Consider the following 16203-nt stretch of genomic DNA (forward strand, 5'->3'; position numbering starts at 1 on the left):
TTACAATTATTTAATATTAAATTATTATTTAATACAACTTATAACTTTTTTTTCTTTAAATATTGAGGGGCATCTCTTGAGCTAAATGGAGACAATAAAATACTTTCAAACCTAATTTTGAACTAAACAAATTTTGCATTAAGAAAATAACTAGCGCCCTGACTGGTTTGGCTCGGTGGATAGAGCATTGGCCTGCGGACTGGAGGGTCCCAGGTTCGATTCCGGTCAGGGGCGTGTGCCTTGGTTTTGGGCACATCCCGGTGGGAAGTGTGCAGGAGGCAGCTGATTGATGTTTCTCTCTCATCGGTGTTTCTGGCTCTCTGTCCCTCTCTTTTCCTCTCTGTAAAAAATCAGTGAAATATATTTTTTAAAAAAAGAAAATAACTAGATCTTTGTATTTAAAACAAAGGCACCTAGCCTTGACTGGTGTGTCTCAGTTGATTGAGCATTGTTAATCCATGTACTAAAAGGTTGCCACCTGGTTACCAAGACACGGTCCATGCCCAGGTTGTGAGCTTGATAGGGGGTAGTGGGCGTGCAGGAGGTAACCGATTGCTATTTCACTCTCACATTGATGTTTTTCCCTCTTCCTCTCCTTCCCCTCTCTCCCTAAAAAGAAAAAATCCAATAAAAATATTAAAGGCACCTAATTTATAAGGTAGCATTTGAGAAGAGAGTTCTTATCATTAAGATAAGATCTAAGCCTAAGAAATTATAAATGTATAAAACCCAGTAAAATATATAAAACACTATTAGTTTATACTGTCTCACTTGAAAACAAAACAAAACAAGCAAACATACAATTTAGATGATTATAAGTTCCCACTGGAATATGGGAGGTAATATTTTTGATTTAACTGATGGGTCTCAGCCCGAGGGTTGCAGTGTTGTCCTTCAAGAGACTGATCAGTGACAGTGTAGGCCGAATGTTGCAGAGAGACGTTTAGTTGCCTTACAGTAAATAGAACTTCACTGATGGAACTTGAGCCCCAATCAGGTAGGGACTCATGTGACTAAAGGGATAAAAACATAACCTTTCCCATTATTATAGCTTTGCCGGAGAGGAGGCTGCTGGTAGCAAGAAACAAAGATGCAGGAGACAAAAAATGCACAGGTTAACAGTGATGGCGAACCTTCTGAGCTCGGCGTGTCAGCATTTTGAAAAACCCTAACTTAACTCTGGTGCCGTGTCACATATAGACATTTTTTGATATTTGCAACCATAGTAAAACAAAAACTTATATTTTTGATATTTATTTTATATATTGAAATGCCATTTAACAAAGAAAAATCAACCAAAAAAATGAGTTCGCGTGGCACCTCTGACACGCGTGTCATAGGTTCGCCATCACTGGGAGAGCCTCGGGCTGGGCATGAGCGGGGGCGTGCCAAGGGCCAAGCCCAGGGAGGAAAGCCCGCCTGTGTCAACAGAGCCAGCAGCAGGCACTTAGCAAAGAGAAGGTGAGCCTTCCGAGAAATCAACTGCCAGGCACTCTGAGTGAGTAATCCCATACAGGGATCCTACGCATAATCTTCAAAGCTTAATAAGGGCTCTGGCAGAAGGACACAGCTCTCAGGTGCAGGAGACTCCGGGGCAAGAACACTGCAGGCACAGAAAATGATTACTAGGAAAATGATTACCAGGATAGCATTGGTCAAGTCTAGATCTGCATTCAGGCTGGAAACGTTTTTACTAGCTCCCTCATCACCTGGAGCTCAGTGTGGCTCTAGGGACCGCACTCCACAGTGATTGGTTTATTGAACGGACATAGCTGCTTAAAATAAAGACGATGATATTTTTATTCTAAAGGAAAGGGTGAGTCATTTTTTTATATTTCCTTTGCATTTTCTTTTGTATTCTTTTAAAAACTACGTCCTAGTTTCTAGATACTCTCCAAGTGTATGAGTTTCTTATTGCTGTTGTAACAAATTATGGCAAAGTTGATGGCTTAAAACAATACAGACGTACTTGTTTATATTTTCGGAGGTCAGAAGGCCAACATGGGTTTCATGGGGCTAAAATCCAGTTGACAGCAGGGTTGTGTGCTGCTAAAGGCTCTTGAGGAGAATCTGTTTTCTCACCTTTTCCAGCTTCTAAAAGTCACCTGTATTCCTTGGCTCCTGACCCCCTTCCATCTTCAAAACCGGAAGCATAGAATTTAAAATCTCTCTCCCTTCCATCCTTACACCATCTCCCTCTGACTCTGACCCTCCTGCATCCTTCCTATGAGGACCCTGTGAGGCCATTCATCCCACTCTGATAATTCAGAAAAATTTCCATCTCAATCCATTAGCTAGTGACATCTGCAAAGTCCCTTTTGCCAAGTAAAATGTCATATTCACAGGTTCCTGGGATTAGATTGTGGATATATTTTTTTTTTTTTGGCGGGGGGTAGAGGGGTGAATTATTGTGCCTACCACACTGTTATATACTGATATCTGATCTTTTAGGATAGGGCCCTTTGCCCACTGTGCATAGATTTATGTTGGCACCACATATTAGAAAATGCTTTACTAACAAGACTGACTTCATTCCTGGGGTCTGTACAAAACAAAGGATAAGGGTGTGTGTGTGTGTGTGTGTGTGTGTGTGTGTGTGTGTGTGTTCAGGGCTTGGGCATGGGAAATAATTCAGGTCAGAGCTTACTGGATAAGAAATACTGAAACAACATGGAAACTGTTTATTTAAGCAAGGAGAAAAATGTTTTTGCATAAGGGTCAACTCAGAAATCATTTAAATGTTAACAGACCTGATTTTATTTTGAGCAAAGTGAAAAATAGCCTTGTCGAGTCTATAAGTAGAAGCATGTATATTCTAACAAGTCATATTGCCTGGTTTTAGAGTAGAAAAATGCCAATGAGATTTTGGTTCAGTTTTTTAGCTACTAGAATATTAATATAGGAACATGTTTAAGAAGTAGCAATGTTATCATTAACTTCTTATATTTTTGTCTTAAAATGAGGCCCATGGTTATAAACGCCCAAGCTAACTGGGCCTTGGTTTATTCTTCTCTGCTTTAAATAAATTTTTGATTATATTTTGCCAAATGGTGTCACTCACTGCTAATATTTTGGCCTGAGATGCAACTTTTGAGAATACTAAGTGATACTATTGCAAAAAGGAAGGGAAGATATTACCATATTCTTTTCTGGCTTCCTTACCTCACTTTTAAGAGAACAATGCTTGAGAATATGGGCACCAGATGTAGCCTACCAGAGTTTAAATTCTTCATTGACTTCTTGGATGCGGAAGCTGGGTAAGCTGTTTAATTACTCTGTGCCTCAGTTTGTAGTTGTTGCTTTGTTTTGTTCTTTTTATTTGCAAAGTACCATTTAATAGTAGCTGTTCTGTAGGGTTGTTATAAGGATTAAATGAGTCACTACTTGTAAAGTGCTTAAAAAAGTACTTAACAGACAAAAGTACGCAATAGGTGTTAAAATAAATAGGAAGCCAGTCCAAAGTTTCAAAATCCAATGTGTGGCAGTTCTGAAGATTTCATCAGTAGTGTTTGGACCTAAATGCTCCAGCATGCTTGCCGAAGCATAAAGTTATCTTCCACGACATATTGAAATAATCTTCCATATTGCTGATAATTGTCCTGCTACAGAATGTCTTTCAACAATGCTATTCTGATTTATATTCCCAGTCACATTGGAAACTTGAGAAGAAAAAAACCACATTTTATTATTGGCATCAGGGAGACTTACCTGAGGGATATTAACTTTTTTAGTCAAATGCTTCTCCCGGGCTTCCCTGCCTAATTTAGGTTTCCGACAACTATATCCCTAATGTCCAGCCCCACTCCCAGTATTTACCATTGTAAGTGGAAACATTTTAGTGGTAGGCATTAAATAATTCCCACTAAGTGGGCAAAATGTGAGAGTTATCATGTCACTTTTAAAACACTTTTTTGGTATTAATTTAATTTTTTGTTCTGGGAATTCTTATTTCAATACATTTAAGACAATCATCTTTTGTCTATATGCCTAGTTTAAAATAAACATGGCTCGGGCTGTTTTTGCTTTTTGGGGGGTAGGGGGGATGAGAAACCGCAAGGACACAGAACCCAGAAGAATTTCCTCAAAGCAGCTCAAAATTCTCTCTGAAGTTAACTGCGAGGAAGCAGAAAACTTGAGCAGAAATGATAATTTTAGGCGCTGCACCACTGCAGAATAAGCAAACCTACAGAACTTCATGGCTGTGAAGCCGATGTTTGTTTTACTGATGAAATGTGGGATCTTTTGATGTGCTTGACATTGGTGCCAGTCAACCATTAAACATTCATCCTGAGACTTCGGATTAGTTGCTAGTAGCTCTCCCTTTGAAAAAGGAGGATTTGGAAATCCACTTTTCAAAGTTGTAGAAGAAAGTCAAGAAGGGATATTTCCAATTGTCGCTTAGTCACAATAACTAGAGGATATTCAAATGGGATGATGCAAATCGTCTTTTAAAATGTTGTCTGGCATATTTTAGTGACTGTAAACTAAATGAACTCTTATGCTCCAGCCTTTGAAAAATAGATTGTACAGTCAGGTGTATTTTAAGCGATACCAGTGTTCAGGCTTCCAATTTCTTCCTACCTTACTCATTAAAACAATGTTCTGAAGTAGCTAAAGCTGTGTTCACATCATCTCTGGGGAGGTTGGCCACTGAAAAGAATAAAAGGATGCTGCCAGTGCAATTATCTGTACAGGCAGGGGGATTCAGGAACAACATTTTACACTGATGAAGAAATAGTTCAAAAACCAATATTATTGGGTGTAGGCATATTGCCATTCTTGGGAGAAGAATCATCATGGTAGAGTTAAAGGCACTGGATTATAATAATAGCTCCTATTACAGAGTTTCTGTGTTGTATAAAGTTCCAAGTGTTTTATACATATTAAATTATTTAATCTTCACAGTCCTTTTATGTGGGTCCTACTTTTATGCCATTTTTCAGGGGAGAAAACTGAGACACAGCTTTGCCCAAGATTGTATAGCTAGAGCTCAGTTCCAAAGCTAGTATCTGGCCCATTCAAGATCCTGTCAGAGGGTTGGGGAGGTGGAAGGGGGATGTTTTTCTCTTGGATTATTTTACCCTTAATATTTCAGAATCATTTTGTACGGTTATTCGAGTAGGACCCAATGCTGACAAAGACTTAACTCTCTTTTGGAACATGCCAATAGTTCCTCAGCTCCTTTTATTCCTATGATGTTATTTGTGTATATACCTTATTACCACAGATAAAGCTCATGTGAGGCATTTACTAAATATTAGTTATTTTTTATGTCTTTGCTGTCTGTTTTTCCCAAATCAAACATTCCCTACTTTCATATATAGTAAATAATTAAATATGTTTTTTGAAAATATCAATAAACAGAGATATTACTCAAGAGAGCTTGAGGTCCTAGCATCTGGTTTAAAAATATTAAGGTGTTGTTTTTTTGTTTAACTTTAAAACCTTAACTCAAGTTGTTTTCAAGGTTAAATATAATTCACATTCTCAAATTTATAGTTTCATTTAAATCCCTTAAGCAGTGACATTCTACTTGGTCAAACATATTTTCCACATCATTTGTTGTGATAAGTTTACCTGCCTGGCCTAGGTGTATTTGCAAATATGAAATGAATACAAAATTGTTCTCTTTTGGCGAGGGAATGAAATGAATACAGACTAGATAACCAGAAAATTTAGAATGTCTCAGTCTTAAACAATGTATATGTTTAAGTTGAGATCCTTTTCAATTCATCAGATGAATTATATCTCAATAATAATCCTGGAAAAATAGACCCAAAGGCTTTTAGTTAGATTATTTACATATATTGCATAGTTATTAAGATTTTGAATTGATTTCAATTACAATTATTATTGTAATTAAAATAAATTTGGAAGTTTTTATTTTGTGACACTGTATTTGCTAAAAATATATTTTTATTGATTTCAGAGAGGAAGGAAGAGCGAGAGAGAGGTAGAAACATCAATGATGAGAGAGAATCATTGATTAGCTGCCTCCTGTGAGTCCCACAATGGGGATTGAGTCCCCACCCTGGGCATGTGCCCTGACCGGAATCTGAACTATGTCCTTCTGGTCCATAGATGGACACTCAACCACTGAGCCATGCTGGCCAGGCTGTGACATTGTATTTGTGATATTTATAATATAAAGTTATACCAGAGTGGAAAGATAGGGAGCAGATTAAGTTATTGGACACCCCTGAAAACTTGAAACAAATAATTGCATACCCTTCCCAACTGCAATGGAATTTAAATAGTAGCCCTTTAGCTGCTGGGAACCTCATTTGGAAACAATTTCTCATGCCATTGTTACTGTAGAAGACTTTATCAAAATTTCCAGTCTTTGTTAATAGTTTTAATGGCTAACACACCTAAACACACACACACACACACACACACACACACACACACACACTTTTAAATGAGTGTAGGAATTTAGGCAAGCAGTCTGATGGCTTTTAAACTATCTAAAACGTATCTGAATAGTATTAACCAATATATTTGTATCATCCTTCATGCTGGAAGGACTGTGATTCCTGAAGCAAGCTGAGCCACTTTTTGAAGAGAGCCCATGGTAACCAGGAAGTGTCTGGTTTCTAATCTGTGGATGCCTTGTCTGTGTCTCTGATGAGCCTGTCAGTTAAGGGGCAGGCAGGCTGCATCTTGTTCACCACAATCTTCCCGGAGTCTGGTCATGCCTACTGCATTGGAAGTGCCTCATACATAGTATTGGGATGAATGAATGAATGAATGAGTGAGTGAGTGAGTGAGTGAGTTATCTCTCCTCTTCCGGATTTGCTCACAAATACTATGCACAGACTGCTCTATGAAGGTGAGGACTGATATCAGTGTTCCTTAAAGCCCGAACAAGCTATAGCATGAAGGATACAAAAATGAGGCAAGGATCTTGCACTTGCGCCTGGCGATTTGATGGTGGGGAGTAGGGACGGAGTGTAGAGCGGGAAATTTCAGGTAGAGCAGACATCCAGTCATGGGTCTGTGTTATGGTTGGGTTACGCAGAGTTGGGAGAGGAAGTCAACCGGCTGTAACACAGGCAGTTTTATTTTATGGAGAGCGGCAGGAAATGAAGATAGGTGGGCTGTAGCTAGGGTGTCACAGGCCTGGACTGCCAACGTGAGGCTGTTGGACTGTAGAATGCAGGAAGCTAATGGAGGGCCAAGGGGGAGATGAAATAAGGACCATTCTCAAGATGGCAGGAAATTTTACTTAGGAATATCTTTCATTAGCGTCCTAACTATTTTTTTTTTATTTATTGCTTAAAGTATTACAAAGGGTATTACATATGTGTCCATTTTATCCCCCCCGCCCTAGACAGTCCCCTAGCCTCCCCTATCCCCCAGTGTCTTATGCCCATTGGTTATGCTTATATGCATGCATACAAGTCCTTTAGTTGATCTCTTACCCCCCCTTCCTCCTGCCCCCCAACCCTCCCCGGCCTTCCCGCTGCAGTTTGACAATCTGTTTGAGGCAGCTCTGCCTCTGTATCTATTATTGTTCAAAAGTTTATAATGGTCTCTTGCCGGGAGCCAGTCCATGCTTGCTGTTTCAAGGGACCTGGCATATATGGCATACTGTTCTTAATATGTTTGCTCACCTTCTTGGCACTATGTGTTTTAACCAAGGTCTCTGAGAAAGGTTGTTTCCCAGGTAGGGATTTTCCCCTGAAGTTAGGGTTCCCTTGCTAGGTTCTCCAGCCAGGTTCTGTGTCCATGTTCTCTTGCTAGGTTCTCCAGGTTCTCCAGCCAGGTTCTGTCCAGGTTCTCCAGCCAGGTTCAGTCACCAGGTTCTAGTCAGGTTCTCTTGCCAATTTCTGTAGTCAGGTTCAGTCCAGGATCTTTTGCCATGTTCTCTTCAGCGAAGTTCTTCTGTCTGTAGGTTCTGTGTAGGTTCTGTCTTCTTAGTTTTGTGTTCTAAGCTCTGTATTCTAAGTTCTGTGTTCTAAGTTCTGTGTTCTAAGTTCTGTCTTCTTACAACTGTATTTATACCAGTTGATTCCAATCCTATCAATCTCTATTCCAAAGGTTAGGGCGTTTCTTATCTCCATTCCAGGGAGTAAAGATTATGTAGCTTAAGCATGATTGTTCGTAGTTAAAGTGATTAATTACCCGCCTGGCACTTAGTTAAGAGGTTTTATTCCCTCCCTAACTTCAGGGGAAAATCCCTACCTGGGAAACAACCTTTCTCAGAGACCTTGGTTAAAACACATAGTGCCAAGAAGGTGAGCAAACATATTAAGAACAGTATGCCATATATGCCAGGTCCCTTGAAACAGCAAGCATGGACTGGCTCCCGGCAGTCTCTATTATCCATGAATGAGTGAGATCATGTGGTATTTTTCCTTCATTGACTGGCTTATTTCACTTAGCATAATGCTCTCCAGTTCCATCCATGACGTTGCAAATGGTAAGAGTTCCTTCCTTTTTAGAGCAGCATAGTATTTTGAAATGACAACTGCATATGAAGAGTCTTTTAAGCTTAACAGGAAATGAATGCCAAGCCTGTTGGTTGGCTAACATACCTCAGGTCACAGGTAAATTTTTGGAAGAAAAAAGTTCCTTACAAAAACCAAGGCTGATCAATTGAAGCAGGTAATGCAAGAAAACATCCCCTCAGGAGGTCATAAATTCACTGGTGAAATGGGTTTGCTTTTTACAATGAGCATGTTAATACAATGAATACGCCATTGTGTAGAGACAGATGTCAAATTCTCTGCTCTTAATTGTTTTTTTACTTCCTCATGAAATTGTCCTTCCAAATTGATTTCCTTTTAAAGTGTAACCTAGCACTTCTTTCTTACAGAATTCTTACTTCTAAATGGCAGGAGATGCACATTAAGCTATAGTAAAGCAAAGAATAAACAAATAGACACAAAAAAATTTCTTGTGAAAGTATGTCCAGCTTCCCAAACCTCTTGGAATGAACAGCTATGTATTTATTGACGACTTTGAACTATACTCTGAACAGTTTTATAGTTCATTCTATCTCTAAGAGGATATTTATGCTATTTTCTGAATATTTAATAAATGTTTAAGTAAATGGAGAATTTAAGTATCACAGTGATACTATTGCAATAAAGAAAATATATTGCCACATTGTTTCCTGGCATCTTATTCTTTTCTTTTCCCTCCCTCTCATTCTGTCTTCCTTCCTTCTTCCCCCTTTCTTTTCTCTCCAAATTAACACCTCCTGATACAATATGACAAAGAATGTCTTAAAGGAAACAATCGTAATTTCAACAAAATTTCAGAATGCATATTTATTATTCCTCATGTGAAAATGGCAGTTTGAAAAACTTCAACACATTAATTGTTTATATGCAAATACATTCTAAGTACAAATGATCCTTATCTGTTGTTAAAACAAGCACAACAGGACTTTTACTTGGAAAATGTTTTTAGTATTTAGAGCTTTTCTTTGTGGGAAATGCTAAATGAGTCATTGCCATGAGTGAAAACAAAACAAACAATCCCAACACATTTCCTGACTACCAAGTAGAAAGACAAAGACTAAAATTTCCCCCAGTGAGTTGAGCTTTTTACACAGGCATATGCCAATTCTATAGTTACATTTTTAGTTAATTTATTTTAGATGTATAGATACACAAGAAGGACATTTAAAAATATACTAAAGAATTTATCTATACTGGGAAATTCCTCCTGCAAACAATGCTCTAATTCAACTTAAAAGCTCATAAGGATTAAAAAAAGACATGGGGGGGGCATTCTTTATCACTTATTTTATTTGTCTTGTAGAAGGTTCACTTTATATAATAGTAAGGTTAATTAGTCATGATGTTTAGAGAAGTAGGCTGCCCTCAGTTTCTCTAAAGAATATTCGAACCCATGGAAATGGAAATTACTGTTATGGTATGGTTTAAAGTACATATACATACACTAATATATGTGTTTATAGGCAGAATAATATATAATATATATAAAACTAAAACAATTCATACTTGTTCTATGTCATACATAATATTTTATTAACTCTTTTTATTATGTATTATGGCATTTTGAGAAGGCATAGATGATTAGCTAGCTGGAGTTGTAGGTATAGATAGTCAGATTCCCTGTATCTCAGGTGAATCAATACACAAAAGAATACTTGAAACAAATAGGGACTTCTATGTATATAACAGGACAAGAGGCAGTATCCCAGTGAGTATGAAAGCTGTGTCATCAGCACTGCATTTTCCTGAAGCAGAAAGTTATGTAATTGTTTTGATGAAACTAATTATTTTATCTTGAAAACAAACATGTTATGTAATTCTCACATAATTATAGTGGAACCTGGGAGTTTTGTTTGGCTCTACAGAATCCTTTGCCTTTCCTAGTCCTTCAGGGGAAGCCTTGGGGAATGCTCAGAAGAAGGCTGACCTCCAGCCCTGCCCTTCCCTCTCTTTTTCCTAACTCCGAGTTTGCAACTATATGACTTCGTTTCAGAGGGGCTATTGTGAGATTCATCAAGTCCCTAATTAAAATTGCCATGAGGATTATATTACTCCAAAGTTCTGACTGTAGGTTTCCACTTTAGACGTAGCAGGGTGACATTTGTACCTGGACCTAAACGGCACCTTGGGAGATAAAGGGAGCATTGCCAGTACAAGGTCATTTTAAACCTAATTGCCTTTACAGTCTCCAGTACTTAGTCTCCACTAGCTAGTCATGGGCCAGGCGGGATACAGCTGACTCAATTATCTAAGTTGTTTTTTTTTTTATTATTGCTTAAAATATTATAAAGAGTAGTGCATTTGTCTCCTTTGTTCTCCCCCTTGCCTTCCCCTGGCCTCCCCTACTCCCAGTGTCTTATGTTCATTGGTTATGCTTATATGCATGCATACGAGTCCTTTGGTTGATCTCTTACCCCCACCCCCAAACCTCCCCAGCCTTCCTGCTGTAATTTGACAGAATTATCTGAGTTTTTTAATGATAATCTAATAAAGAAGTGATTGAAAGGGAACCAACAAGGGGTGTTGAGGCATACAGAGGTTAGCAACAGCTAGAAGCTATCATCAGACCTGGGTCCAGAGGTAGAACCAATACTACCAAAGCCTGGCGAAGACCGAATCCATGGCTGTTGCTTCCAGAACCCCTAATCAGAAGGGCCTGGGCAAAGAAATAGCCTGCCCTCTCTCTATGCCCTCAGTCGCTTATGGTAACTCTCATTCCTGAACCAAGCAAAGCCAGAGTGCAAGGGAGGTAGGGCGGTGCAATCCTGAGGCCACCTTCCAATGCACGGATCAGCACAAAACAAACACATGAACAAGCAGGCAGAGGATGAATGGAAAGTGGCAAATGAAAAATAACCAGCAGGTCAGTTTCTAGTCCAACTCCCCAACTGTGATCCTGCTACTAAGAACCAAGTGTTTTTGTTTTTTAATTAGGTGTGTTTCCATTTTGAGGGGATGCAGTTGCACCTGTTTTACTTTTCAAATCAGTGAGTTTGATTCTATGATACTTATGCATTTGCTGCCTAACTAGAAATGACATACATTTTGTTTGTTTCTGTTTTGAGTATGATTGAAAATTTTTAAAGTGTATCATGAAATGGGTTTGGTGTCCTACCAAATGAAGGCATATAAAACAATTCAGTGTATCAGTTTACTTAAAATGATAAAGAATTTATCATAATTAGCATTCCCTGTTATGAGCAAGCATGCCAGGAAAAATTAAACATTTTGAGCATAATTGTCTCTCAGAAAATATAGAAAATGTGTAATTGGAATGTGCTTCTGAAATGCAGATTACAATAAATAAGTACATGTATTTTCAGCACTATAAAAGCAGCTGACTGGGTATCCACTCTGACTTTGAGCATTTAAAGAGATTTTGTTCATCATCCTTTCTTCTAACTATTCATTCTTCTTTTTGCTTTACCTGGGTTTTATTACTCTGTCCAGTATTTAGTGATTAAACTTGGTCCCAGAAAATATTTTTGAGTAATAAATACTAGCTAACAAAGTTAATTTTTGTTAAGTTTGAGTAGATTTTGCGAGCAGACAGTGTATTTTGTAACTAAGTATCGTCATGATGTTCATTAAAGCAAGCTGTCCTGTATTTACAATCAAAGTCACCGGTAAATATAAATAATTGGGAAAACGATGTTGGCATAGTTACCAGACAATTTTATAAGAAACATAGATGAGTCCTAGCTGCTTTTGCTCAGTGGATAGAGTGGACTGAAGGGTCCTGGGTTCAATTCCAGTCAAGGGCACATGCCTCAGTTGCAGGCTCATGTGCGGGAGGCAGCCAATCAACCAATCCATGTGTTTCTCTCACATCGATGCCTCTCTCTTGCTCTCTCTCTCTCTCTCTCACCCTTCCACTCTCTCTGGAAAAAAAAAAAAAGGAAAAGAAACATAGATGAAAAGTGAATAAGCTGATATTAGTGATTTTTCTTTCCCAACTGGCACTTTAAAGAACATGTCATAGGATTCTTTTGGATTCAACCCAGGCCCCTGAAACTTGCACATATCAATTAGAGTCCTCAAAGCATTAAAGCACAAAGTGACCCACAGGCAAAATAAGACAGTTTAGCATTTCTGGGTTTACAAAGGTACAGTGTTTTATAGTATTTGCTATACTATTAGTATGTATTACATTGTGCTCTTTTATGCTTTGATGACGAGGTTTGGTATAATTCTCTGTCCATTAATTTAAAACTTAAGGATATTATCCATATCTGATAAACATTTATGAAATGTCAGGTATATATTACCTAGATTTATTTGATGATGAAAAGTTGTCATTTTGTAGCTAGAGATGTCTACTTTAACATTTTTTCTATTGCATCATTTTAAAATAAATAGAATGGCTCCCTCATTATTTCTTGAAGGAGTATACTTAGAATGGAGAATCAATAAGGAATGTACCACGCTGTGACTTACCTGCTGTTCTTTGAGGATTATTTTTTGTCACTTTTTTTTTTGTCAGCACCTGGGATGTATCTGAGGTCCAAAAATTGGAAATTAGAAAATTATAAGCTTTAGAAGTCATCAGGAGAGCAAAGAAACAAGGTATAAATTTCTAAATAATCCAATTTTATTTTTTTCTTCTAGATCCAAATATGACTTTATTTTAGAGATTTTTGTCTATCCTTTACTTAATGCAGTAATAAATTACACACACACACACACACACACACACACACACACACACGTGTGTGTGTATATATATATATATATATATATATATATATATATTTACTTACCTCAAATAATAGCTGTTTGGTTAATGATTTTTTGTCTTAAGAGCCCTAACTAGTTTGGCTCAGTGGATAGAGCATTGGCCTGTGGACTGAAAGGTCCCAGGTTTGATTCTGGTCAAGGGCATGTACCTTGGTTGCGGGCACATACCTAGTAGGAGGTGTGCAGGAGACAGCTGATCAATGTTTCTCTCTCATTGATGTTTCTAACTCTCTATCCCTCTCCCTTCCTCTCTGTAAAAAAATCAATAAAATATATTTAAAAAAATAAGAATTCTTGAAAAGTTACTCACTTTTTATTGACATTCTATTTTACTACAATCTACATTAAATAAGTATATTTTAAGAAGTGATATTTTGGCATTATAATTATAGGGAAAGATATACTGACCAATTTACTGAATATACAGTGTATAATCAAATATATCTGACAGATCTGAATTTTACATATTGTTTATATCAACCAAATCCTTCTGCTTTGCTAATCGTGTTTCAAGAGGACTTCTTAGCCTAATGGGCACTCACTATTTTCTTGGTATATCTAAGCTTTATCATTTTTTTAATTAAAAACAAAATTGTAAAGGAAAAGAAAAAACAAACAAGATGACAGATTTTGTATCTTCTAGTATTGAGACAGGCAAGTAAGCCAGGACAAGGGAAATAGGGAAACTGAGAAAGTCAATGGATAGTTAAATGGCCAAGCAGTTTACAGCCATCTAGTAAATCACAAAATCCTATCTTCTGTAACCAAGGACACTTATGAGTAAATGGTTCATATTTCTCTTTCCCAACCACACAGTAAATTAGCTTAAATCACCCTACTCAAGGAGAGAGAGCAGAAATCCAGTTAGTGCCATTTGCCAACCACACTCAAGAAGAAATGAAGCTAAGGCAATGAATCTCATTTTGGTGCATTGTTATAGAGCTGATGAATATTCTAGAGATCCTCCACTAAGACCTTTCCCAAACTCACAGCCTTAACACCCTCAAAATGAAGGTCCCAGCGCACTCTTTCCCAGGACTGCCCCCTTCCTTTTCTCTCCCCATCTCCTTCCCCCACAGGCGTGCATCTCCTAACCTAAACTAAGGGATCCAGGAGGCTTGCATCCAAGGAAGCAATGGGCAAAGGCAGCTCATCCTGGGCTAACCCCTGAACCTGATACTGTTGTCATTAAGCTCGTTATTAATTAAAGCAGTGGTTCTCAACCTGTGGGTCGCGACCCCTTTGGCGGTTGAACGACCCTTTCACAGGGGTCGCCTAAGACCATCCTGCATATCAGATATTTACATTACGATTCATAATAGTAGCAACATTACAGTTATGAAGTAGCAACGAAAATAATTTTATGGTTGGGGTCACAACATGAGGAACTGTATTTAAAGGGCCAGAAGGTCGAGAACCACTGAAGTAAAGGAAAGGAGCAAAGGGAAGAGAGATGCATACCTGGTAATGTTGGTGTTTGCTTGTCAGTCACACTTGAAAACAAAGATCATTGGCCAGAATGGGCATGGCCACTGCAAGGGCAGGAGGTTTGGGATAGCGAATCCCCTGAACAAAGGAATTCGCTCTCTTGTGTTGTTAGTGCTCTTGGGACTTGTGTGACTCTGGGTTTGTGGTGCTCCCCTATGTTCACCCACATGGCCCATGGCCATGTGCACCCCCACACAATGGACTAATGAACTGAAACTAGCCTGACTGAACTGGCCCCGGCTCCAACATGGAAATGACACTCTGAACACTGGCTTTGCTTCCAGCTTAACTGAAACCCCAGCAACACTTCCTCTCGGACTAGACTAGGAGAAAGGGGACTTTGGAAACAAGACTCAGTTCCAGAGGTTCCCCTCCCCACGGCTTTGCTTTCTCCCACCTCCCTATCTGTCATCAGTGGACCTCATGTAACCCACTTACACCTCCTCTTTTCACTGTCATGTATAAAATAAGGTGCAAAACTGCCATTCTCTGGAGCATTTGCTCAATCCAATGAGGTTTTGATCACTGGCCACTGTCATCAGTTTGGTTCAAATAAACCCAGAAAAATTTTTACAGGTTTAGATGTTTCTTATGTTGACAATTCCATAATGCTTTAGGCACAAATCTAATAAGTTTTAAAAGTTAATTTATGGATACTGGAATGTTCTTATATTGTTTTTTTCAATATGGATATCCTGGGAGACTTTTCAATTAGACTGTTTTGCTACCAAATGCCAAATATTTATAGATGTGACATGTATAAGAAATCAATGTCTTTAAATTTTAAAGTACAAAATATTATATGAGAAATAAAAAAGGAAAAGAATAAAATTCTATGGCTAACACAAGAGGTAAGTCGTGGCTGTGGTTTCCATTAACACATGACTAGAGAGTAATTTTCATGCTACAGTGTAGGAGGTGGATGAACATGAAGTCTCTGTTAGGAATTGCCAGACCTTTTATTGTTTTTTTTTTTTAATTAAATCTTTATTGTTCAGATTATTACATTTGTTCCTCTTTTTTTTCCCCCCCATAACTCCCCTCCTCCCAGTTCCCACCCCACCCTCCGCCCTCACTCCCCACCCACTGTCCTCATCCATAGGTGCACGATTTTTGTCCAGTCTCTTCCCGAATCTCCCACACCCCTTTCCCCCCCAGGAATAGTCAGTCCATTCCCTTTCTATGTCCCTGATTCTATTATAATCAACAGTTCATTCTGTTCATCAGATTATTTATTCACTTGATTCTTAGATTCACTTGTTGATAGATGCATATTTGTTGTTCATAATTTGTATCTTTACCTTTTTCTTCCTCTTCCTCTTCTTAAAGGATACCTTTCAGCATTTCATATAATCCTGGTTTGGTGGTGATGAACTCCTTTAGCTTTTCCTTATCTGTGAAGCTCTTTATCTGACCTTCAATTCTGAATGATAGCTTTGCTGGATAAAGTAATCTTGGTTGTAGGTTCTTGGTATTCATCACTTTGAATATTTCTTGCCACTCCCTT

The 16203-nt window shown here is 38.3% G+C and overlaps 1 long non-coding RNA gene across 1 annotated transcript in view; it reads left to right on the plus strand.

Annotated features, from left to right (window-relative positions):
• The window catches only part of LOC118651766, a 50938-nt gene extending 37900 nt beyond the window's left edge, over positions 1 to 13038 (plus strand). Inside the window, exon 6 of the long non-coding RNA XR_004966342.1 lies at positions 12955 to 13038. This is a non-coding gene — a long non-coding RNA (uncharacterized LOC118651766). The remainder of the gene's footprint in view (positions 1 to 12954) is intronic.
• The last annotated feature ends 3165 nt before the right edge of the window (positions 13039 to 16203 follow it).

Source organism: Myotis myotis, unplaced genomic scaffold (assembly GCF_014108235.1).
Source record: "Myotis myotis isolate mMyoMyo1 unplaced genomic scaffold, mMyoMyo1.p scaffold_m19_p_3, whole genome shotgun sequence".
NCBI classification, from domain to species: Eukaryota; Metazoa; Chordata; class Mammalia; order Chiroptera; family Vespertilionidae; genus Myotis; species Myotis myotis.